We start from the raw sequence: 24,490 nt of genomic DNA, 5'->3' as shown, positions 1-24,490 counted from the left end.
AGTTTCCAGGTTGGGATGTAGTAACCACCTTTGCCAGCTCATAACAAAGCATGCAAGCTTTGCTGGCGTCAGACAAATTCCTCAAGGGTACCATTGAGACTATGGGCACCATGTTGGTGACCCTAGCACTAAAAGGCTAATATGAAGAGAAATAATTTACTGCTAATGTGAATACTTTGGATGTAGTGTCAACAAGTCTACGATGATTCATAATGGTGTGTTTTAATAACGATATTGTGGGGAGTAGAGTGGTTCTGCAGTTAGACACAACCTTTTATTTTTAATTATGTTTCCATAAGTGACCCTCCTACATGAACTCTTGAACTTGGAAAAGCATTTGTACCCTGGAGAAAACTCTCAAAAACGCTGCAGATCCTGGATTTCTTAAAAGCCATTCTTTCCAGGTAGGGTTTGTTTTGTTTTTCGTTCAGAATGAAATCCCTTTCCAGGATCTTAATTTCTTCAATGTGTATCAATATGTGGTGATTGCTGGCTTTACGTAATGATTGCTTGGGGCGGGGGGGTTGTTGTCTGGGCAGCCCAGGACCTCCATACACACTACCCAGACTTGTGCCCCGGGAAGGTCATTTTGGTTCTGCTAACACAGTGGTTTGACTTCACCCCCTCAAGTGCACTCCATTGTCTCTTGAGACAGACAGATGCCAACAACAAATGTTTGAAATTCATGCTAGAAAGCTTTTCTTTCTTTATTTCTTTCCATTGAAATTCTAACAAATACTGTAAAATATGCTTCATTGTGAATCTTTTCTCTTTGGAGGGAAGGCTATTGGGCTATTTCCTCGGTTAAAGTGGGAGTTTGTTTGGGGGGGGGAGTCTTATTTTTCATGAGGGTCTCATAGTCCATTAAACATAAAATTGCATAGTTGGTAATTTCTATATCAATAGTTTAAGCTCATAATACATTAGGTATTGTTTTTAAAAACCAAGTGAATGTGGCAATCACTAGCAGAATCAAAGATCACAAAAACAAATTTTAAAAACAACAACAACATTGTAGTGAAGCCCTATACTGAGGCAGTTTCTTGGCTGAAATACCTTTCAACGCATTCAGAAGTGAATTTGGAAGAGATATGAGGGCCCTTTAAAAATAAATAAATATTTTGTGGTTGACTCTATAATGTAAGCATTCAAACGAATATCCTTTTTGGTTGCAATTTGCAGAGCTGGCAGCCTAGTCAGTGATTCACTTTGCAGGTGCAGTTCTATTCAGTTGGATAAACCACTACTTTAAATAATCGCTCGAGTGAAACATAGCAGTTAAAAATGGCATTTAAATGTTTGCTTTTCTTTTTAATTTGTCCAAAGTTCTCTTTCTCCCTTTGATATTACACGCATATATGCCTCGTAGCAGTGGGACATCTCTGGACTTTTTGAAATATAAAGCATTTTCCAAGCATTCTCTTAATACTGTAGTGATTCTGCAAACCATCTCCATAGATTATTTGGGCTTGTCTAAACAATTTATATTGTTTGCCGGGACTTGAAAGCCTTCACATCTTTTCTGAAATAATGCAAACAGGCAAAACTTCTCCTAAACGTGTGTCTGAAGGGTCCATCTAGAACTTGGTTACATAGCCAATTTTCACAAGATGGCACCTCTTTAATTTTCTGCAATCTCAATTTTGTTTGTATAGTAACTAAAGTGACCCTGGTCAAGATTTCTGTAAGACAGAAATGCTCCCACAGGTAAGACAAAATATAAAGGTAACTGTATATAGCCTGCACTCAATAAAAGCATGAAAAGGCAAAAGTCTGGAGAGTCATTACTCTAGAGTAGTCGCAATGCATCCTCTGTGACAGTAACAAATAAAGTAGCCTTTTGCATCAGAGATGGCTGACCCTTCAAAATTAAGGTGCCCGTACTTTAGTAACATTGAGAGCATTTTGGTAGGTGAAGTGTTATGTGAAGCAAAGCCCCTGAAAAAATGGGCTTTAGACTAGTGGCTGAATCACTCAGATGCATCTTACAAGAATAGAAGATGAAATAAGCCTTTGTCTACCCTTCATTAGCCAACCTGTTTTGCTATTAACGGCAACAAATGTTAAGGAAAAATTAATCCATATTGGCCCAGGCCACTTTCCTCTTCATGGTAACCTATGCCTAATGGTCACTGTGAGCTCAAAGATTGCATCCCTCTTTGCTCCTCTGCTAGAAGCAGATAACAAGCCTTAACTTAGTGATACGTCTGAACCAGAGTTTTGCACTGAACAACCGTGATTGGTAAGTCATAAAAGGAAACTTGGTTTTACCAGTCAGGGGTTGTTAAGAGCATAACAAACCACAGTCTCAGATGTTATGATCTGCTGATTGCACTAGGAAAGAAGGGAAGCTGGGGCCATCTATATGTTTAGGTAAACTATTAACTATTGGTTACTGTGTTGTATGAATGCTGGCACAGTCTCATTTGGTGGTTTTTAAAGAATTGATTCCCCCACCTGATACCCACTTGTTGAAAAGGACGTCACTGGAAGACCATGACTGGACTTGCTAAAGGGATCAAGGAAGGAGAACAGTGGGGAAGATAGGAAGTAGCTGAAGGGGCATTGTAATGATAATATTCTTACTGATTATAGCTTTGAAATATTTAGATTCAGTGGGAAAATGAAGGAGAATAATTTCAACATTTTTTGTGTCGGGGTAAGACTACACGTTATGACTAGAGATACATATGTGCGTTTTCGACCCAACATTTTTGGAAATAACAGCTGGGTGGTGTGATTCAGGGTGAGATCACGGTATATGGGTTAAACTTTTTCACTGTGCAGTGCAGCCCAGCCCATGTTGTTGGTTGTCTTGTTAGTAACAATACACTGACTAATTCTAACATGGAATTGGAGAGGACATGCAAAAAGAGACCAAAAAAGAGAGGCGAGTTTACATTTAAAAAACCCACATGTAAAATCCTATAGTCTACGACTAGAGGTTCTACTTTTAAAAAAGCCTGTGGGGGAGGGGGGAAGTATTGTGAATCATGACACCAGAAGGTAAAAAGGAAGCTAATTTTTCCTAACACCACCCTCCCAAATGTAATTTGTTCACCAGTGGAAAAGACTCGTCAGAAGAGCAAAATCTCATTGCTTGTCTCTCTGTGTGTTTAGTATATATATTTTAAAGTCAACATTACTCTGTACCTTTATGGAAGATAAGTTCTGTCCTGCTTAAAATTAATTTCCCAATATTCTGTTGAGATAGTCTTTAAAAAACAAAGCAAAACACCCTCGTTCAGGTTAATAAATGGTAGGAAAACAGTTTTGTGACAATGATTTGCCCTTTACACAACTCTTTGTGCAGATGCTTATGGCGATGTGCGTACTCTGTGGTTGTTGCTGTGCAGCTGGAAATTACGTGGGAGACTGCTGGCTTCCTCTGAGACAGTTACAGGTGGCCAGATGTGGGTGGGGTGAAAGGAGGAGAAGCTGTGGGAGAGGCACAACACCCACATCCTTTGGCACACACTGTAAGAAATGCTACTGTTTGTTGGCATATACTTTGTATTAGAGCAGGTTTGATTTGTGCTTTTTCTTTCACTGTTTTGGTCGAGTGAGTTTTTGGTTTCAAACAGCTCCCCCCCCCTTTTTTTTTACTTGAGTGAAATATGTATTAAATCATCTATAAATATTTTGATCCAGAATAGTGGATTGATTTGAGCCAGGGTGACTTTGGCTAAGATCCAAAGGTGCTCTGCATTGCATCAATAGAAGTCATTTCTGCTTGTGCAAGGTAGATACTCTTGATTTCCTTCCACCCGCTTTAGTCATTTGTGCCTTGTCCCACCATTCTGGAGAGCTGGTGTGATACCTTTTATGGGCTGTAGTAGTGAGGGAGAAACCTGTGATGCAGTTGGACTTCTGTATGAGATTACTCACTGATTTCCCTTCACTATAAGGTTTAGGCTCAGTGGAAACCCATATCCTCTGTCATTTGCTGAGAGGTTCTGAAGAGTCCTTTATTCCTCTGTGAGAAAGTCCAGGGACTCAGCTATACAGCTGCAAATAAAATGTTTTAAAGTGTGTTTTAAGTGCAGTGTACAATGTGACACTGGATGGCGAAGGTGAGCCTTATGGAAAATTCAGTGTATTTTTAAAAACACTTTTTAAAAACAATATTTTCAGAATGGTTTTTATATGTGTGTAGATTCCACTCAGGTCCCTTTCATCATAGGGCACCCTCCACTTGTAAAGTATTATGTCTGACCCTTAACAGAACCCCTCACAATTCTCTTCCTCATTTTTTGGAGGAAGGCTTCTCCACTCCCAGACCCATGCAGGATGGGCAGGCGGAGGGCAGCCGGGTATACTTGCCCCCTGGGGCTTGGAGAATTAAGCTGGCTGGGGGTGAGGGTGAGGCAGGGACTGGCTTCTTCTTTTTGACTCCTCATTTGTACATTGTTTCCATTAGATCAAGGCGAATCAAAAACTGTTTCTCAGTAGGATTGAAAATTCCTGTTGGACTGGTGATTTAACAGCAGTTTGAAAGCATACATATTGGTAGACCAAATTAGCAGTAGGTTTTTTTGAAAAAGAAAATATGTACACAGCAGGTGGATGGCACTATAATCTATTTTTTCTTACACTTGTTTGAAATTAAGCCTGATGCTGTACATAAGGCTTCATGAAGAGCAACTTAAAAACATTACAAAAAAAAGGAAAAAGCAATCTGTATACCGGAAACATGTCTTTTTTTTACTCCAATAAATAAGAGAGACTGTGTGTTTGTGTGCATGTGCCTTGTTTTGGGAAGGAGAAGGACTGAAAACACATAGTGGTCTACTTTTCTGCTGTTTTCTGCTGCTCATTTTCCCAGCCTCTCTCATTTTATTTATTCATGGACGACCCAATCACAAAATTTGGTGGGCAGTTTACAGGAAGGTGAAATGAAGACGATGAGATAAAAGCCTAAAAACATGAAATAAGAAACAAAACAAATTCAACAGCAGAATGAAACCAGGAGTAATTTTGTTGAATAGCAGCTCCAAACTATTATGCTCCTGCTTCACCTTTTGGGGCCTCCTGAATGGGAGCACTCCTTCAAGTAAATTGGGTATATATGGCAACATCTTTTGGCAAGTTTATAATTATTATTATTTTCCCTACTGAATCAGACCTAGAATATGGCATACCATCTTATAGGGGAGCTTGCTGTTATAATTTTCAAGTGGGCACTGCAACAAAATATTGAAGTGTATCTTGCATTCAGGAATCAAAACAGTCTGGAAAAGGAGCCTTGTAGAATGGAGAAGTGGGGAGTCTCTGGAGTAGGAAAGGAAAATATGCCTTTTTTCCTCCGCCAGCTATTCCAAGCTTTCTCCTGCTTTGCTATTTTGTACTAGAGGATTGCTAGTGCCAAATCTGAACACTTTATATTGTGGAGGGAAGAGCACTGTTTTGGAAACTGAACCATATCTGTATGTTCCTTTTCAGATTTCATAGAATGCATCATCACTACATTAACTACCAGTATACTTGTGATTAACTGTTAGGGCTTCAGCCAGCTACCGGTAATTCTTTCCCTGTGTGCTGTGTTTCCCTGTGTATGTGCAGACGTTCAACTGATCTCATAATGTTCTGTTTCTGGTGCTCTCTGCAATAGACTTAATTGGGGCTCACGCAGTCTGCCTGCCCAATTAAGTCTATGGCTGAGAGCAGCTTCTTCAGATTCTTCCCTCCATCTCCCTTCTATTATTAAAATTATTATTATTCTAGGCTTAGCTGCCATCAGCATTTTGTAAACTCCCAGGCTCTTGAATTGAAGCTTTTTAAAAAATGTTGAAAGCAACATTGTAATTTACAAACATCTCTATTCCTTCCTATATAGGGAGTCCCCTAAGTGGGTAGAAACAATGGCTATACTTCTGCTTGACCCCATTTTGCTTCCAGACTGATAGCCACTCAACAGCCTGAGTTTGCTATTAGAGGGAATGATTAGCACAAACACACTAGCAAGGGTCAGGATGCATTGTGATCTAGAAGAAAGTGTGCCTGGGATGGGGCAGATAAATAGTTCCTCTGATATTCTTAGAGGAACCTCCCCCAATTTCTCCTTTCAATTTGCTCTTGGTGAATCTTGCTGGCTACTAAGTTTTGCATAATAATAATAATAATAATAATAATAATAATAATAATAATAATCTGCAAAATGCTCATGCACAAAATATGCTACCGTGACTTCAATCCTCTCCCCCTGCGTCACATAGCAGTTTCCCAGTTGTTGCATGGATGCACATATCTCTCCATATGTTGCCGTTGCTGGGAGATCCAATTTTTCTAGCACCTAAAATAGTATCTTGGTACTGGCAAAACTAAATTTTCTCCAGCTAACAGTTCAATTGTGATTAGTGCTCTGTTGAACGTGGTATGTTTATGTCTCACTGCAGGAGGCATTTCTGTAGGGTGGGAATAATGCATTCTGAAGCAGTTTTGCTGCTTTCCGTAAATGCATTTTTGATTTTTTTTGTTTTGATTTTTTAACCCGGCTTAACGCATATTGTAGGGTTAACACAAGGATGCTTTTAAAAAGGTCCCCTCTTGAAAAATGTTTAATTCAGCAACACACTGCCTTCATGAATGCTGAAATACTTGTCACTCTACGCAGTTTCATGTCTTTCATTGCACTTGGAAATAGTGTGTGTGTGTGCGCGTTTGTTTGTGTACACAAAAGGCAGTTTATTGTGCAGTCGTAGTTAGAATAGAATAACTTGTGATCTTTTTAATCTTTCTCCTTTTTGGTTATTGAGTTTGAACGTAGTTGACAGCTATTCATCATTTTCAAGTGTTTAAAAATGTAATATTTAATGCTGAACATTTCAAAAGAAATGGCTGGGAAAATGAGCATGAGATTCAAGATCTGCATTTAATTTCCAAACCATACAACTTAGTTTGGAGTAAGCCCCCTTGTTAATCAGTTGGACTTCCAAGTACAGAGTACAGGATTGAGTTAGTAATCATGAAAGCAGTTGCATCCAAAATTCACACCTCATTTCTGTTTGTGATATCATTTCTGATTATCAGAGTACAGTAGATGGATTTCTTCTGGTATTTAGATTTACACATTTATAGGTAAATAGGTCCAGGAGGTTTTGTGCTAGATACTCCTAAAGTTTGTTTTAAAAAGGAAGCACCCATAATTTGGGACTGAATTTGATGAAATTTCCAGGCAAGGTTACCCCTTCCGAGCACACGAATCCTGCCAAATTTCAGAAGTATAGCTGCAATGCTTTTTCCACAGGAGAAACTTAGTTTTAGGGTGGATAAAAAGGGAATCTCTTAATCTTGCCTAATGTTTTGTGTCTGAAAAATACAGACATGAGACAGCTGCCCCTGGTTAAGAAACCTTCCAAATTGCAGAGAAATAGGTTCAGGGGCTTTTGTGCTAGGCATGCATGTTTAAAGTTGATTTTGAGGTGCGAAGAACTAAAAGGATTAACTTTCAAGGTTAAAACATTCCTTCTGATCTGTCAGTCGCAAAGAGGGCTCTCACCCCATTCTCCATCTGCTCTGATGTTTGCTTTGCATCACCCCATCTTAGTGTTGTGCCACTATGGTAAACTTGGAGACATTACTTTTGATTTCAGCGGCCACTTGTCTACTGCATTTTTTAAAATGTCTGCATTGTCAAGATACCACAAAGCACTTCAGGGCTCCCTACTTGTGCAGCTGCTTCACCTCTGACAACAGGGCCGTCTCGAGCAGGTCGGGCACCCTGGCACTGAGGCGCGGAGATTGCTCCGGCGTCCCCGCCCTCGCAGAGTGCAGTATGGGTTTTGCGCGGCTTTGCCGCGCAGCGCCCCCCCTGCTGGCCCGGCGCCCTGCGCCACCGGGAGTACACCTGGAACCGGGCCTGTCTGACAAGCCAGTATTTTCTCCAAGGCACCCAACTTTTGGGTCTTGAGCTTTGTCCAAATCTGACACACACCTCCAGTAACTAATTCATGCATGACCATGATCCTGTGTTACTGAAATTGCCAAGACAGGACATCTCCGGTGCACCAGTCAAAGTGGGGCAAAAGCATTGCTGCTCACAAGTCTGGGAATGCGCTCAAGCTACAAACCTGTTCTTATAAGGGGAGTATAACCCCGTCCAGAAGAGAAGGACATAATATGCCTATGGGGCTTTGTACATATGTTCCCCATCTATAAATTGTGCATATCTGTGTCCTATGGCCATTTTAGCGGATGTTGAGAGGGCCAAGTATATAAAAACCAGGGTACAGGGGGCTATGAGCAGAAAAAGAAAATGGACCAAATGTGCATGTCCACTTCTGGATGTAAAAGTCCCTGAACAAATTGTGGACTTCTGGCTGTGTAAAAAATGGCTTCTGCATATGGAAGACATTCTGCAGACAAGGATTGGTATTTTTTTCCTTCAACAATGTTTATGCACAAGATGTTCAAATTAAGGAAAGCACTATTTGCAGTGAAAGTACTGTGTGAATTGATTCCTCTACTGCATCAGTTCAAAACAGCTGTCCTGCATCCTGTATTCTACCTCAAGTATAAGTCAGTGCCTTTTACCAAAAACGTATATTTTCCCACATTTTCTCTCTATTGACATTCATTCGTTACTTTGTGAAGAATTTCATTCTAGACCCCTTCCCCCTGTAACCAGTTTGACTCTCTGTAGGTATCACTTTGCCTTGTCTAATAAAAATAAGTTTTCTGAACTCCAGACTTTGCTATGAGAGAAGGCCTTTCTTGATTAGAAGGTGATTCTGCTCTAGAATTGGGAAGGAGTAGCTGCTGACTTCTCTGCCTTCTAGTGCCTGCTTAAATAGACTTATTTGGTAATGCACATGTCTCTGGCCTCTAAACATCATTCCCGGATGCCAGCCAGGCCATACTTTCATTCTAAAACTGGTGGTGGTGCTTCATTCCATGCCAAGCACTAGAGTGTTGTTGACTAGGAAATCTCTGTGTAGCTAAATTGGGAATTCCTCTGGTTTACTTCTCCCAAAATAGATAAGCAAGTCAGCTCCTAAGCCTTTAGAGTGTTCCTCATTTCCAAGATTTTTTCTTGGAAGTACCTAACCTGCATAGGATATAAGTATTTTGGAGCTGGCATGTTTTATTTCATTGCATTTTATTTCAGCTGTATCACTTGCATTTCTCTCTCTTTCTCTGTCTCTCTATATATTTAATGTTGTGCTTTTTAGAAACCCAAACTGCTGAAAACATGACAGTGGACCATCCTAACCAGGCTGTGAAATTCTGTCCAAATGTCGCTTGGTATTTAATAGGCTCAGTGGTATGACCTAGCAGCTAACACATTCGGTTTCCCATTACCAGCCTGCTGAGATTTATGGATTCTCTACTCCCTCCCTTTTATTCTGGGAGTTTCTTGCGAAAGTATGAAATGTTGGCTGTGGCCAGATTTGAGGCAAGATTTTATTTTGGGGGAGGGTTAAGTAGGAATGGGCTGGGGCTGGGCCCTTGTGTTTCCATAGGCTTCTTTACTGAAACTTACCACTTTCAGCTGGTACCTACCTTGGAAATATGATCAATGTCCGCATTCCTTACACATTCTTCCAATGCAGGGATGGATGGCCTAACAATAGGGCTTCTTATTCTGCTTTGTAGACCACAGTGTTTTCTCTCCTCCACTTCATCCTGGATTTAAGCAGGTTGCAGGCATACTGAATAACAGAGATTACAAATTTTTAAATGTCATTCAAAGAACACTCTAACCGAGCTTAAAGATAGAAGGCAAAAGCTGTTCCCATTTCTCAGTTACAGGGAAATCTGTGAAAGGCAGTGTATGAGACATGTTGTGGATGCGACACACAAAGAAGGGTCTCAGTTCTTGGGGTCTGAGTTGGTTCATATGGGGAGAGATAGTCCTTGGGGTATTGTGGTCCTCAGCCATTTAAGGCTTTAGATGTCAAAACCAGCACTTTGAATTGGGCCCAGAAACTGATTGGCAGCCAATACAGTCAGTTGGGCCAGCCCTGGTGAGCAACCTGGCTACCAAATTCTGCACCAGCTGAAGTTTCTGAATCGTCTTCAGAGGCAGCCCCACATATAATGCATTACAGTAATTTAACCTAGAGGTTACTAGATAGTTGGGTTGTATACATGCATGCAGGCAAACAAGCAATGAAACAAGTCTCCAAAATGTCACTAGATATGCAAAAGTTCAATATGTGATTGATTCTTAGGTAGTATTAGTTATGAAAGACAGGATTCTTGCAATTAGGAGTTTTGTCCAACAAATGTGGACTCTGGCAATTGTGAGATGGTAGAAACAAACTGGAATTAAATTGTCTAAAAGGAGACCCAGTAATCTGATTTCGCTGTGATGTCTGTCACGTGGTAAGTGCCATGAAACAAGGTGACCCCATTTTATTCACATTTTTGGATGACTTTTTTTTAAAGGCACCTCTTGTTGGAATGAGAGAAAAAGATAATCTGATTCAACCCACTGTTTCCTTCCACTCGTGGTTCTTGTCCCCACCCTACCTCAAAAATAAAACTTTTGACATATCCATGTAGCTACAGGTGAAGAGAATAATGGGAAATGCACAGTGTTCATGCAAAGCACTTGACTTGCATAGCATATAATGGCCTTTGTACAATGGCTTGAGACATAGTGGGTTGCTTAAAGCCACCACGAGTCTGTTCATAGACATGCCAAGATTTTAACTTTGGTAGCGCATGGCTCCAAGCAACATCAGATTCTTTCTTTGTGGAAGGATTAACTTGTTCCAATGGTGTAGTGACTGATTTTGTAAAGTGTGAAAAAGAGTAAAGCATGAAATATTGTCTTCATTCTTGGTCTTGGGCCTTGTGGAAAAATACAAGGATGATCCTGAAACATGTCAGTCTCTCTTGGCAGGCTTGGATCACAGCTGTCTTGTCTTCCTGTGTTCTTGGAATGTAAGCAAATGACTTCAAACAAATTCCATTATTCAGACACTTTGTCTCAAAAGTAGCAATGTCTCCTGTTAATGGAATAAAACTCAGAGAGTCAACTTAACAAGATTACTGTCTATACATATTTGTAAAACATATGAGTTGCACAACCCCCTTTAAATGAGATTATGTTATATTTATAATACTCATATCTTACAACGCATATGGTCTAACACTGAATCATTGTTATTTGGTTTCTCTCGCTTGTTTAACTTCATGCTTTAAACCAATAAGTTGCAAATTCGCATGACTGCCCACTTATCGTTACTTTGAGGATAATTGCGTTAAATCACTTGTTCATAGATGCAGATAGCCATAGGGAACTAACACTGGATGGATATTTAAAGAAAACTGGTATGTTCATAATCCACAGTGTGAACAGCTAGCTGAAGCTAAAACTTACTTTCTCTATGCAGCTGTGCTTTGATAACATGCTATCAGTATAATAAGTGAAGCAGATCAGTAAAGCAGTTTCATTGGCTGAGATCCAGACTAGCACCTGCCTAGGTCCACACACCCACTGGCACTTTCCATCATTTTGCTTTCTAAAAGAAGCCCACCCCACTGGTTTGTTGCAAGTTCCTATTTATAGGAGCCAAAAGGAGTTTACAGCGTGGGATTTGGGAGTTACTGCATCCTCTGTTGTGTAAGAGGAATCTTTGCAGTTGCGGGCACTTTGATTCAACACATTGCTTTCCTTGTGCTTGGGAAGTGAGTAGAGAGAAAAATACCTACGGTACTCCAAAACCAACTTTATTTCCTACTCTCATACTGAACATCAACAAGGGATGAACCAAAACACATTTGGTTAGCATTTGGTTTAAAGCTCTCCTTCTCAAAATTCCTGTACGTAGTGTCAAAACTGTTGGGGAGCTTGGGTTACAATACGCTGTCTTATAGCAGGACACCTATAAAATTGTAGGGGAGGGGAGAGGGGTATTTTGAAGGTATAGTCTCCATCACATTGTGTGGCTATCTGCTATATTTTGCGCTCATCCCAGCCCTGTCTGTTAAATCCAGGAACTGGCTTGTGAGGCTAGACATTGTGGGATAGAGGACAGAACATCTTGGAGGAGTGCCTTGACATATTGCTGTGAAGATTTGTGCCATGGTATACAAAAGACATTGCATGGTGCAATACCTTAGACCACAAATTGGATCTAGAATTAATATGAGCAGAACTTTGATGTCTCCCATATTCTCCCGAAAAGTTGCTCTGCATGTTTTGAAATCTCTATAGTGGTGCAAGGACTGCAAAGAGAAGGGGAAAGACAGGAAAAGTTTCCATCACTGGATCTCATTCAGAACTGCAAATGAAAGGAGCCTTTCCTCTTTCAGCTGTTGAGATGCCATTTGTAATCTGCAAGTGATGGTCTTGCCCCCCCCCCCCGGGTGTATAACACACACACACACACACGTGTGTGTGTGTGTGTGTGTGTGTTCATATTTTTATACACATATATCTTAACACAAAAATTATTATGTCACAATGATGTCATAGGACGTGGCGTACTGAGGTTGCTACCGGAATGCTGCCAGAGACTTTGGTGCTGACACCTATCTGCATTCTGCAAATACATCTTCATGTTTAGCTAGAATGCTAAGCTGTACAAGTTGTGCTATTGACAGTTAGTGACCGTGATTTCTATGTTGTGATATTACTTGAGCTCCCCCCCCCCATGTGTTAATGGAAGTATAGTGTGTGGAAGTGTTTTAGTCTTTTAAAAAGAGCACATGGCCAGTAGAATAAACCTTCTCGGCAGCTGTTAAGTTGAGGAATGTGTTCTCACTTTTGGCTTGAAAGCAAGTTAAACTATTACATTTTGAAATTACATGCATTATACTTCAAAAGCTTGTAAGTATGTAGGGATTTTAAACTTCTGTTTCTGGATTATACTCAGTGCTGTAGTTAAAGCAGATTTCTTTCTCTCTCTTTTCACATACAGGGAGCTTGTGTCTTTACTATAAAATGTGTTAGGAAGATAGTAGCAGACAAATAGCCAGATTACATTAATGAAAAGTTTGGGAACAGCTTTCCATTTTAACAGTGGTTTTTAAATTGGTTGGGGCAGTAGGCACACTAGCTAGCTACCTGCTACCTGAATGCAGTAGTTTGAAAAACATGTTTCTGCTTGGAATTTTAAGAGCCGGAGCACTACAGAGAAAGAACACACAGAGACACATAGCCACTTGTCAAGCTAGAATAGGGATGGGGAACTTGCCCTTCAGATGTTGTGGGACTCCCAATTCCCATCAGCCCCCCACCCAGCACAGCCAGTGGTCAAGGATGATGGGTTTTGTAGTCCAGCAGAACCACCCACTGCTCTGGCCAGCAAAGAGCACTAGAAGAACCCCACATCCAGAAGGGCAAAGTAAGTTGCAACCTGAGGTACCATACAGAGATATGTTTTTACTCGTATGTAAACTTAATCAGTTCAGCTTTCTTAAATTGGCATGCCAGACAATTGCTTCTTCACCCACATTATTGAAACAACTACATTGGCTTCTGATTAGTTTCTGGACCCAATTCACAGTGGCCTTCACAGTTTGGGACTAGTTTGTACAGTCTTCTGTACAGGCATATGTTGACTAATTCTTTAGAAACCTTGTGTGCCTCAGGAGCATATTTGGGTTCCGCTAAGAAGGGGGCCTTCTCAGTAGCCATCTCCAGGCTCTAGAATTTCCAACCAAGTTATGTTCACCTTGCCTCTTGTTTCCCCCCTTTTCCCCTGTGCTTTTCTTCCATGCTGTTCAGCTTTGTGTCTTTTTAAGTGTTTTACCCTGAGCCGAAAATTGCGCTTAATGGATGCTTTTTATTTTCACTTTGCTATCTGTTGTTTTGTTGGATTTTTTGGGGGTGTGGGTGGGTGTTTATCTCGTCTCATATTTCTATTTCAATCTTACATTGTCAGCTAGCATGGATTTTGTTGGAGGAAAGGCAGGGTTAAAATGTTTGTATGAATAAATTGGTATTAACACAAACTTGGGTCAAGGTGTTAACTAAGACTGTCTTGCTAACAGATGGGTCTGAAAAACAATTTCATTGCCTGTTGAATCAGTTATTTTTTTCTTCAAGATCAGTGTAGCAGCATCTGTCTCTACTGAGGTCAGATTAGGTCATTCTAATTTAGTATCCTAACACATTATCAATTCCAGCAGATAATCTAAAGCAGGGGTAGCCAACATGGTACTCTCCAGATGTGGCTGAACTACAATTCCCATCATCCCTGACTATTGGCTATGCTGACAGCAGATGCAGTGCAACAGCATATGGAGAGCACCACATAGCCTTCCCCTGGTCTAAGGGCACTGTGCAGAAATTTTGTAATAGTCTTCATTCCACCGAGCAGATAAAATGAAGTTTGTTTGCTATAGAACTTGACAAATATTTCTGTTGAAGGGGAAACTGTCATTTACGTTGGACACCCATGACTTGATCCAGGTGCTTGGTCTTCAGCAAAGAAAGATATGCTCACTCATGAGTGTGTAAACTGTTGCAATCCGTTAATCCCTTTTGAATGTATTAGCCAATCAGAAACAATGGGCATTAATGTTCACCTGAAGTTATTTTAAAATGATTGCAGTGCCATATTCCAGATTGCAGTTACTGTCTTAAAAAAGATCTCAAAAATATTCAAGTAGGTTATTGGTTTGTGCACCAAGCTACAGCAGTCTAAGAAAGCTGAGCTGAGGTGGCAGACATAGCACATGCAGAGGCCAAGTTCTCTATTAAGGGTTATGAAGCAATCCTGATCAACATACAGTATACTTCAGTTGAGTGGTTTTCTTTAGACTCCATGGGCAGGGCATTTATTTTGTTGATTTTAGTAAGATTTTATTAAAGCTGGCAGGTTGCTTATTTTAATAGGTAGGAAACTCACCTAGCTAACATAGGTTCTCTGAAAAGTCTTAGTTATATAATGAACCAAACTTTTATTATATGGTTAGCTAAAAATATGTAGATGCAGAAACACTCACAGAAATTTATGAAGTTGGCTCTGTTTTTGTAGTTTCTGTAGATGGTATTGCTGAATAGAAATGACTGATAAGAAGGTCCATTATCGAATTTTAAATGTAGAGAATAAATAATAATAATAATAATAATAATAATAATAATAATAATAATAATAATACTGCTTCGGTGTCTTGGATAGCTCAGTTGGTTAGAGCATGGTGCTGATAATGCCAAGGTTGCAGGTTCGATCCCTGTATGGGATAGCTGCAGGACGTTGGCTAGATGATCCTCAGGGTCCCTTCCGGCTCTACAATACTATGATTCAGGAAAATTGTGAGAACACTTGCATATTCTTACTTAGCCGTAGTTTGGCTTAGTGTTGTGTGTAAACTGAACAAAGAGTCTCCTTCCTTAGATAGTCACAGGGAATTAGACCAGTTAATGTTAGAGCAGTTAATATTAGAGGGTGCTCTCTATGAGCATGTCAAAGTGTGTAGAATCAGTTCTTTATGCCCATTTTGTTGCAGGGTTGTCTAGTTATGAGAAAGTAATTCTTTGTTTCTAGTTAAAAAAGGAATCACATCTGTTGTGGTGCAATGTGATTTATTTTTCCTCCTGGGGGATATAAAACATTATACTTTTTGAACTTTCAGGAATCCACAACGGTACCATTAATTTAATCATTGTAAACAGTAATATTGTAGCATATCCAGACTTTAGCTAATTTTTAGTTTTGTTGACTCAGCATTTATGGAGTCACATAAGCCCAGTGCCTTTCCCACAGTGCTTAAAATAATGACATGGTAGAATTTACAAAACACTATAGGTGGGTACTTAGGTCAGCACTTCTGCTGTTGCAGGGGCTGGTGAAGGGTACTCCTGTTTCTTAGTGTTGCCTTGGTAATTGCTTTTAGACCCTCGGGAATAACTGGGTTATATGAAGATTGAGACTTTGATGTTTGCAGTGTAGTTTCTTCATAGATATTCCTGCAGTACTACAGTTCCCAGCAGTCCATAAGGGGTACAGGAGCTACAAAACAGTTAGCAAGCGGAGGGCTTAAGAAAGAGCTAGAGATTACAAGAGCTAGAGATTTTTCAGCCCCAATTCAGTGAGAAGTGTAATGAGGAAGAAGTGTGACCTTGAGACAGCTTTGCCAAAGAGAAGGTGGAAGAAGTCCTATCAGGGCCCCACAGAGTGACCCATCAGGTCCAGCAAATTCAATGACCTGAGCTGGTAAATTACACGACTGCGCAAAAAAGGGGGTCATCTAAGGTCTACTGCAAGGGTAGATAACCTGGTGCCTTCTAGATGGTGAAGACTACAATCCCACAATTTCTAACCTTTGATGATGCTTGCTGGGGTGGTGGGGGTTGTATACAACATCTGGAGGATACCATGTTGGCTACTTCCAGCCTAGTATTTCAATTGTGATGACAAGGTAAAAGGAACAGCCACTATACTCTGAGTTCTAAGGAATTGTGGAGAACTCTCTTATACTGTACAAAGCCTGCTTCACAGTTTAATTTGTAGTCCCTTGAAGTAAATGGTAACCGTAAATGGTAACCATTTCCCAAGGTCAGTATCTCATAGTGCAAGAACTATTGGTTCTCACGTGTGATGGAAATAACATTCTGTAGGAAGCAGCACCATATGACAAAACTTCAATAACAGGTAGGCATAATGATCTTGTCTTAAGCTATATGATACATTCATGCTTCTGTTTGTGTGTGTGCATGTTAAACACCACAAGCATCTGAAAGAGACTGCAATCTTGAGGGGAGGAGATGAGGGGAACAGAACTGCTTCTTCTATGGCTCTTTTTCTGCCCAAAATCTCCCATCTGTTTTTCTCTCTGGGGTACTATCAGTGGATGCTGGTTCCCACATCCCTTTGCTATGCATCACTTATAAGTGCTCCACCCTTAAAAGTAATGCATCTGAATTGCTGCTGGAAGCCAAATTCCAGACTAGTCAGAGCCTAATGTTTTCTATGCTCACAAAGGTTATATGTGTCAAACATGACATTGTTACAGAAGAGCAGGAAGTATGGTGAATTTGTTCATCCTGCTCCTGAACAACCGGGTAATGTCTGAAACTGCTCTGAGGTAGCTATATTGAATGTATTTGTTGCAATATGTTACATGCCATTTGCCCCAAGTCTTGAGGTTTAGGGTGGCTTATACATTCAAATGCTAAAAATATTATTGCAGTTGTTTTAACCCCTATTATATTTTCTGTATTGCATTGAAAAATATCGAGTGTGTTATCATTTGCTTTCTCTAAATTTCTCTTCTCATTCATAAATGTTCTGAAATTTTGAAAATATTTCAGGTCATTTATTTCTATTTTGAATATTTTTTTAAAAAGTCATTAGAACAAAATGAGGTCAGTTCCCTTAGTGGGAGGGCCATAGCTTTGCTTGCAGAAGGTCCTAGGTTCAATCTATGGCAGTTCTAGGTAGGGCTGGGATAGACTTCTGCTGAAACCCAGAACAGCCATTGCTAGTCAAGGACAACAACTCTGAGCTATATGGACCAGTGGTCTGATTCAGTATAAGACAGCTTCCTGTCAGTGTTCAAAATTAGCCAGGTGCCAGGCGTATTTTGCACCTGGCTTTCAACCACTTATAAATAAGTGAAGATGTCTGGGCACCAGGATGGCACCAGACATCTCTACCATCTGGAAGTGCATGGCTAAGGATCCTTGGATCTTGACTGTTTTCACACACTAAAACCCATCCTGCAGAATTCTATCAGTTATATTTTACAGTGTAAGCACAATCAGAATGAATTTCAGGAACCAAAATGTTTTTCTGTGCAACCTGAGCAGAAAAGAAAAAGAGGTCAGAATAGGCCAATATACATGCAGATTGCCTCTGGATCAAGTGACTTTTCTTTTTTAAGTTCTCAAAGCTCTTAACCTAGTTCAAGGTTGTCATCTGTTTTTGTGACCTAGCACCTAGCTTATATAACTGAGTTTCTTTTATTTAGAATAATGTTTAACGGGAAAACAGATGCAACCATATTCCATTAAAAACAGAACAGTTTTTAGCTGCAGATTGACAGTGTTTTAGCATAGTATGCGTATGCAAAGACTTGAAGAAGTTTTAATATTTTATAGCAGTGGATGACTAAAAACCCAAACCTGCTGTCTTGTTTCTATGGTAACAAATATTGAAGCATGTCTAGCCAACACTGATTTTCTTGCCTTAATTTTTGTGTTAATGATTTTCTAGAGCCTTCAAACTGTTGAATCCTTTAAAAACAAAAACATAATTATGAATTCCTTAAGATCAATGCTCCAACATTCAATTCCATATTTTAACAGATTTAACAGAAATATTTCTTTGTTCAAGGGAATGACTTAATAAGCAATGGGATGTGGAGACTCTTATTAGGCAATTGGATGAAATTCCTGGGAAGCATTTCGTGTCGACATTGTGTTTTGTATTGCAGAATTGGCATTGAGTGGGAAGGGTTGGATTTCAAATACTATAAAACAGAGTTGCTGTGGCAGGATTCTAGGGAGAATGTCAGAATCGTCTCTGAGATGGGATGTCCTCCAGATGATGTTGGCTTGGGTGTTTCATGCCTTAACTAAAGCTTAGCTGAAATTTGTGGCTTACCTCGAAGCTGCGGCCCACTACTCAGCCACTGGTGAAGTTGTGAACCCAAATGTTTGAAGGCAATTCTCATTGCTGAATTCCACATCACAGGGCAGCTGCACTTCCCACTGTACTGTAACCTTTTGTCTGCCTTAGGCATGCATTTTCTGTAGGGCTTTCTAGACCAGTGTTTCTCAACCAGTGTGCCTCCAGATGTTTTGGGGCTACAACTCCCATCATTCCTGACCACTGGTCTTGCTAGCTAGGGATGATGGGAGTTGTAGTCCCAAAACATCTGGAGGCACACTGGTTGAGAAACACTGTTCTAGACAATTTAAAGCACACATCCTCATGTACTTATGGTGCTTGTGTAGGGGGCTATGTTGTCTCTGTGTACTTGGAGATTTGGAAAAGGTTTTCACATTGCGAAATTGCATCTTGCCAATAACAAGGCATCTCAAGTAGAAAAAGGAGCTTCTTAAAGCCCTTGGTTTCTCTGTGGACTTGGGTGCCCTTCAAGTGCATTTTTAAAAAAAATAGTGACCCAAGCTGACTCAGAAAATTATTTTCCCCAGGGCATTTCAATTAAACAATATGTTTGTTTTTCATGTGGGTCTATCTCTTTCCCAATTCTTATCCTGTGTAAGTCAATGGAGATATCTCTCCTATCCCCGCCCGCCCCGCCCCGCCCCCTGGGAAAGAGGCTGTATTTTCAAAAAAACCTATGGTTGGGGCAGAAGCCCACCTCCTACCAGCTACCCTTGAGGTAGCAGAGTCTTTGCTTGGAGGATGATATTTCTCTCACTCCTAGGATTCCATGTTCTTTTCCCCACCCACACAAACACCTTGCGTCTAGTTGCAGTTTAATAGGCTTAATCCACTCTGGAGGTGTTCCTATGTCTGCAAATTTCATCTTCTTATGTGAAAAAGAACAAAAAAAATCCCCATTATAGTGACTGTGAGGAAAACCAGAGCTTCATTTAAATATGAATGGGAAAGACACAAAGTGGCTATGAAATACACATACATTTTCCTTAATGTGATACTTACGTGAGCTCCTGTCCAGCTCCAGCATGATAATATCCCACACATAGCAGCTCGTGGCTACACTTAATATTCAGCTGTTCTAATCAAGTAAAGCTAATATGCTACAGCGATGAAATGCGTTGCATGCTAATAATTAAATTACACACATTTAAGAAATATAGAAGATACTAATGTAATGGTAGGATGTAGTTGGCCCAGGAATGTGTAGCTTTGTGGGCAGTGGTAATTATGCAGTGGTAATCATTATTTTCATTGCCATGATCCTACACTTTGTCGATGGGAAACTCTCCACTCTAAATACCGATCTCAGAGGTCCTCTTCACTCTTTACCACTAGTCATGTTGTGATGATGATCGTCTTCCAAAGCAACTACTCTATTCCAAACTTTAAAATGGAAAGCATAATGCTGGCGGTCAACAAAAGAGGTTTAAAGACTGTCTCAAGGCAAATATTTAAAAATGTACAGTAGTATAAACACTGACAACTGGGAAACACTGGCCTGTGAGCGCTCCGGTTGGAGAACAGCCTTTACCAAAGGTGTCATGGGCTTTGAAGACACTCAAACTCAGGATGCAAGGGAGAAACATGCTAAGAGGAAGGCACACTTGGCAAATCCACACCATGATCAACTCCCACCTGGAAACCAATGTCCCCACTGTGGAAGGACATGTGGATCCAGAATTGGCCTCCACAGTCACTTACGGACCCATTGTTAAAACCGTGTTTATGGAAGACAAACTTACTCAGATACGAGTGATCGCCGAAGAAGAATTATACATGCCACATGTTCATTACCACAATGGAATACTAAGATGAGGGAATTTCAGCCAGTGAAGAACTAAGTAATAAGAAAAAAGTGTGGGAGTGCAGAGTAAAAAAGGCCATGTGAATGCAGGGAAAGGGAACTATGCCACATCATCCACGATATCATACACACCTCCAGTTAGATGTGAGGCAAATTGTGTTCTTTACAGCAATTACAATGACCAGCACACTAGCTGCAGTGTGTATGTAATGTTATTTTGTAAAATATTGTGACTGGGCCCTGGAAAAAAATGTAAATTTCCGCACCAAAGACTTGAAGAACTTGGGGAAAAAACCTGTGGATTCTGCATCAGGCTGTCAACAGCATAATGGCCGTGTTTGGACATAACATTAAAGTACAGTTTTATTTTAGCAATATATTGAACAATTCATGATCTGGATTGCTGATAGGCAAAGAAGTCACAGCTTGTTTCTACCTAGGGTTGGGTTTCTTATCCTTCTGCCTTCTCTAAAAAACATCCGGCTGCTATCCTGAATGCATTTGCAGCAATTGAGGACTGGCATAGCTTAACTATTATCACCAGTTCCCTAACCAAATCTGGCTATTGTGATTTCTTAACCCTTTTCTTATAACCCTCTTGGAGCAAAGATTGCAAAAAATTGTTTAATTTTCTACTCCAGGATCTCTCTCTCCCTGCCCCTTCCCCTTCATCGAAGTTGGTAACATCATTGGAGTTTCAGCTCAGAGAAACCTTCCTTTTATATGGGAGTTAAGTCTATGGTCGCAGATTCAATATTCAGCTGAAAGGATTTCTAGTACTACTACTACCGTAGTAGTGCTAGGAAAAACTTCTGAAAGTTGGAAAGCTGCTGCCAATCGAAAGAGAAGTACTGTATACTAAAAAAAAGGGAAGCATCTAAGGATGATGTGCAGAAAGAGAAATGAATCTCACAGATACCCAACATGTTTCATCCAAAAATATAATAAAATAACCCTATATAATACATTCTAAGTTTAAAAACATTTTAATGTGTGGTTGAGTAATTGTATAATGAATGTTAATATTATCATTTTAGATAAGCCATTGACGAAGGTATGTTTAGCCAAAATGAATTGGGCACATTTTAAAAAAATAAAGAACACATCCCTTTGTTAGCATTTGTTCCAATAAGGAGAGGCAGTACTGTTGTCTATCTCAAGTGTAAAGCAACTTCATTATTTTCATTTCCAGACCAGAATAACAGTGGGACAGCTTTGGAACTGTGACTCTCATTCACTTCTTTTTAACTTGAAAGAGAGCCACAATCACACAGATAATTGTCTAGGAGATTTTTTTTTTACACCAGTTCTTATCCCTGTGTGCAAGTAAGGATGCTTAAGGAATTTGCATTCTTATTTCCACTGTGAATTAATCTGATCTTTCCCACACTAATGCGTGGATTGGACCAGCCAATCCTTATTTAAATGGTATTTCATGAATTTTTTAATCCAGTTTTTTTAAAAAAAGCAAATAAATGTGGAAATGGGATAGAACAGGTTTGTGAATGAACACATGCGAGAATGACATGGACTGGAAATAGTTGGACCTATCCTTCCCTACCTGCAAGAATAATCATTTTGGCAGCTGTAGATTTCCTTCTGGATCCACCATGTAACTCTAAGAGATGAATTTTGCCCTAAGCATTTTATTTTAAGGGGAAGCATTGCATCTCTAGAGCATTTTATTTTCTGCAGTAGCTACCATCTCGAATTTTCCTTTTCTTTCCCCCACTCTGAAGACTCAAGAACAACAAAAGGCTTTTCTTATTGCAGTGTTTAGAGGCTTAGTAACAAAGGTTGTTGAGGTTCTTTTCTTCTGTATTTTTACGCTTCATATAATTTTAAATTAATAGGTCCACCCTTCATCTTGAGAACTCTTTTCAGCAGATATTTCCTAGTTTTTCCCATGACGTTTCGGCCTATTTCTTCAGATGACTGTGTGGTGTAAAAGAGGTTATTGTTTGCTGCCTGAGAACAAGTATGTGCAAGTATGTTAGTCTGGTTGGTACAGGATTTCAAGACTGGGTGGTATTTGACTCAGGGGCAGAGGTTGGACATGTGGATTCATTTTAACCCCAGGCACTTCTTTTTATCAATATGCTGCATATTTCCTGGGTCTATAGAATCAAAGTTGCATTGGTTTGGAAACTTTTTTACTTGTATTAATATTTGATACAGTAAAAATAGTAATTTGTGTCCCTCCCTGCCATGTGGGCTCATGTTGGTAACAACATATGATTCTACGATGGCTCTAAATACCAATCTCAGAGGTCCTTTTCACTCTTTACCACTGGTCATGTTGTGATGATGATCGTCTTCCAAAGCAACTACTCTATTCCAAACTTAAAAATGGAAAGCATAATGCTGGTGGTCAACAAAAGAGGTTTAAAGACTGTCTCAAGGCAAATCTTTAAAAATGTACAGTAGTATAAACACTGACAACTGGGAAACACTGGCCTGTGAGCGCTCCGGTTGGAGAACAGCCTTTACCAAAGGTGTCATGGGCTTTGAAGACACTCAAACTCAGGACGCAAGGGAGAAATGTGCTAAGAGGAAGCCACGCTTGGCAAATCCACACCATGATCAACTCCCGCTCGGAAACCAATGTCCCCACTGTAGAAGGACGTGTGGATCCAGAATTGGCCTCCACAGTCACTTATGGACTCATTGTTAAAACCGTGTTTATGGAAGACAATCTTACTCGGCTACGAGTGATCGTCAAAGAAGAATACCACTGAGGTACATCAGGGCCCTTTCAGTAAGTCCTTTTTAGCTTCCACTCTACCTGATTGTAATGAAGAGTGCTAGCATTTTGCCTGCAATTTTCATTTGGACAAATAGAGAATAGTTTTCAAAAATGAGTGAAAAATAGATGTATTCTGTGCTATAATATTGTGTATATCTTTAGGTTTTGTACGTAATGCTAGATACACATGATCCTTAATGGATAATCCTTTACTGTATTCCTCCCATTATTAGGACAGTGTCATACAGCTTTCTTACTAAATAAAAAATTCCTTCCAGCAGCACCTTGGATTCTTATCTCATTATACATGATAAAACTTTCTTTAGCCATCTCACCCCTTGCTTTTTCCTGTAAGACCAATTGCAGTCGTTAACAGTCTCAACCACCCATTCCCACCACCCTTCTGAGTAACACCCTTCCCCACCCTCTCACTATATATAAGCGTCTGGTGACTTCTGTTTCAGTGTATCTGAAGAAGTGTGCATGCACATGAAAGCTCATACCAATGACAAACTTAGTTGGTCTCTAAGGTGCTGCTGGAAGGATTTTTTTTATTTTTTTATTTTCTTTCAACTATGTCAGACCAACACGGCTACCTACCTGTAACCTGTAACTAGAACTTTCTTACTGCTAGGTAATATCAGCTTCATTGTAGAGACTGATCACCGGTGAAAGAACTAGGTTGTACAGCATGCTCTTCAGCTTCAGATAACCATTAGAGGAATACAGTAGACCTCAGGAATGTAGATGTGGGCCACCACTGCCTGATCAGAAGATACTGCTGAGGAATGCTTTTGTGGTACAGTAGTTTGGAAACCCAACACACCTTTTAGTGGGAAGTTAAAATTCCTGGAGTGCAAACATGCTGCAAACACCATAGTAAAGTTTTGCTTGTATCATGTATTAAAGGATTTAGTGCAGGACTTAGTAGACACTGTCAGGTTTTGGAATACAACTCCCATGAATGTGACCAATGGTCAGGAATGGTGGGAGTCATAGTCTAACATTTTGAGGACACCACACATTGACTGCTCTTGGTTTAGTGTAGGCATGGCCAAACTTGGCCCTCTAGCTGTTTTGGGACTACAACTCCCATCATCCCTAGCTAACACGACCATGATGGGATGATGGGAATTGTAGTCCCAGAACAGCTGGAGGGCCAAGTTTGGCCATGCCTGGTTTAGTGGGTAGGTATTTGAATAGAAATGATATGACTGGACCCACCTTGGTGCCCAAGAGACTAGTATCAGTGGGAGGGAGGTACTTCTGGGACACGCAGCTAGGATCTAGATGGGAAAAAATAAGTGGGGCTGCTGTTTCCTTGGCTGACAGCTGTAATACTACTGCTACAGGCCTGCATCAGTCACCACCCCTTATGAATCGCGCTTGCTGCCCATCCGAAAACCA

At 40.2% G+C, this 24,490-nt stretch overlaps 1 protein-coding gene across 2 annotated transcripts in view; it reads left to right on the top strand.

Moving 5' to 3' along the window:
- BACH2 (BACH transcriptional regulator 2) overlaps positions 1 to 24,490 on the top strand; it is a 164,034-nt gene that overhangs the window by 19,052 nt on the left and 120,492 nt on the right. The window contains exon 2 of one of the 2 annotated variants that reach the window (XM_088667210.1): positions 300 to 404. The exons of the other annotated variant lie outside the window; for it this stretch is intronic. The gene's annotated coding sequence lies outside the window, so the exon portion shown is untranslated. The remainder of the gene's footprint in view (positions 1 to 299; positions 405 to 24,490) is intronic. 2 annotated transcript variants of the gene reach the window in all.

Source organism: Zootoca vivipara, chromosome 3 (assembly GCF_965207765.1).
Source record: "Zootoca vivipara chromosome 3, rZooViv2.hap1.1, whole genome shotgun sequence".
In the NCBI taxonomy this organism is placed as follows: Eukaryota; Metazoa; Chordata; class Lepidosauria; order Squamata; family Lacertidae; genus Zootoca; species Zootoca vivipara.
This window is presented reverse-complemented; position numbering and strand designations above follow the sequence as displayed.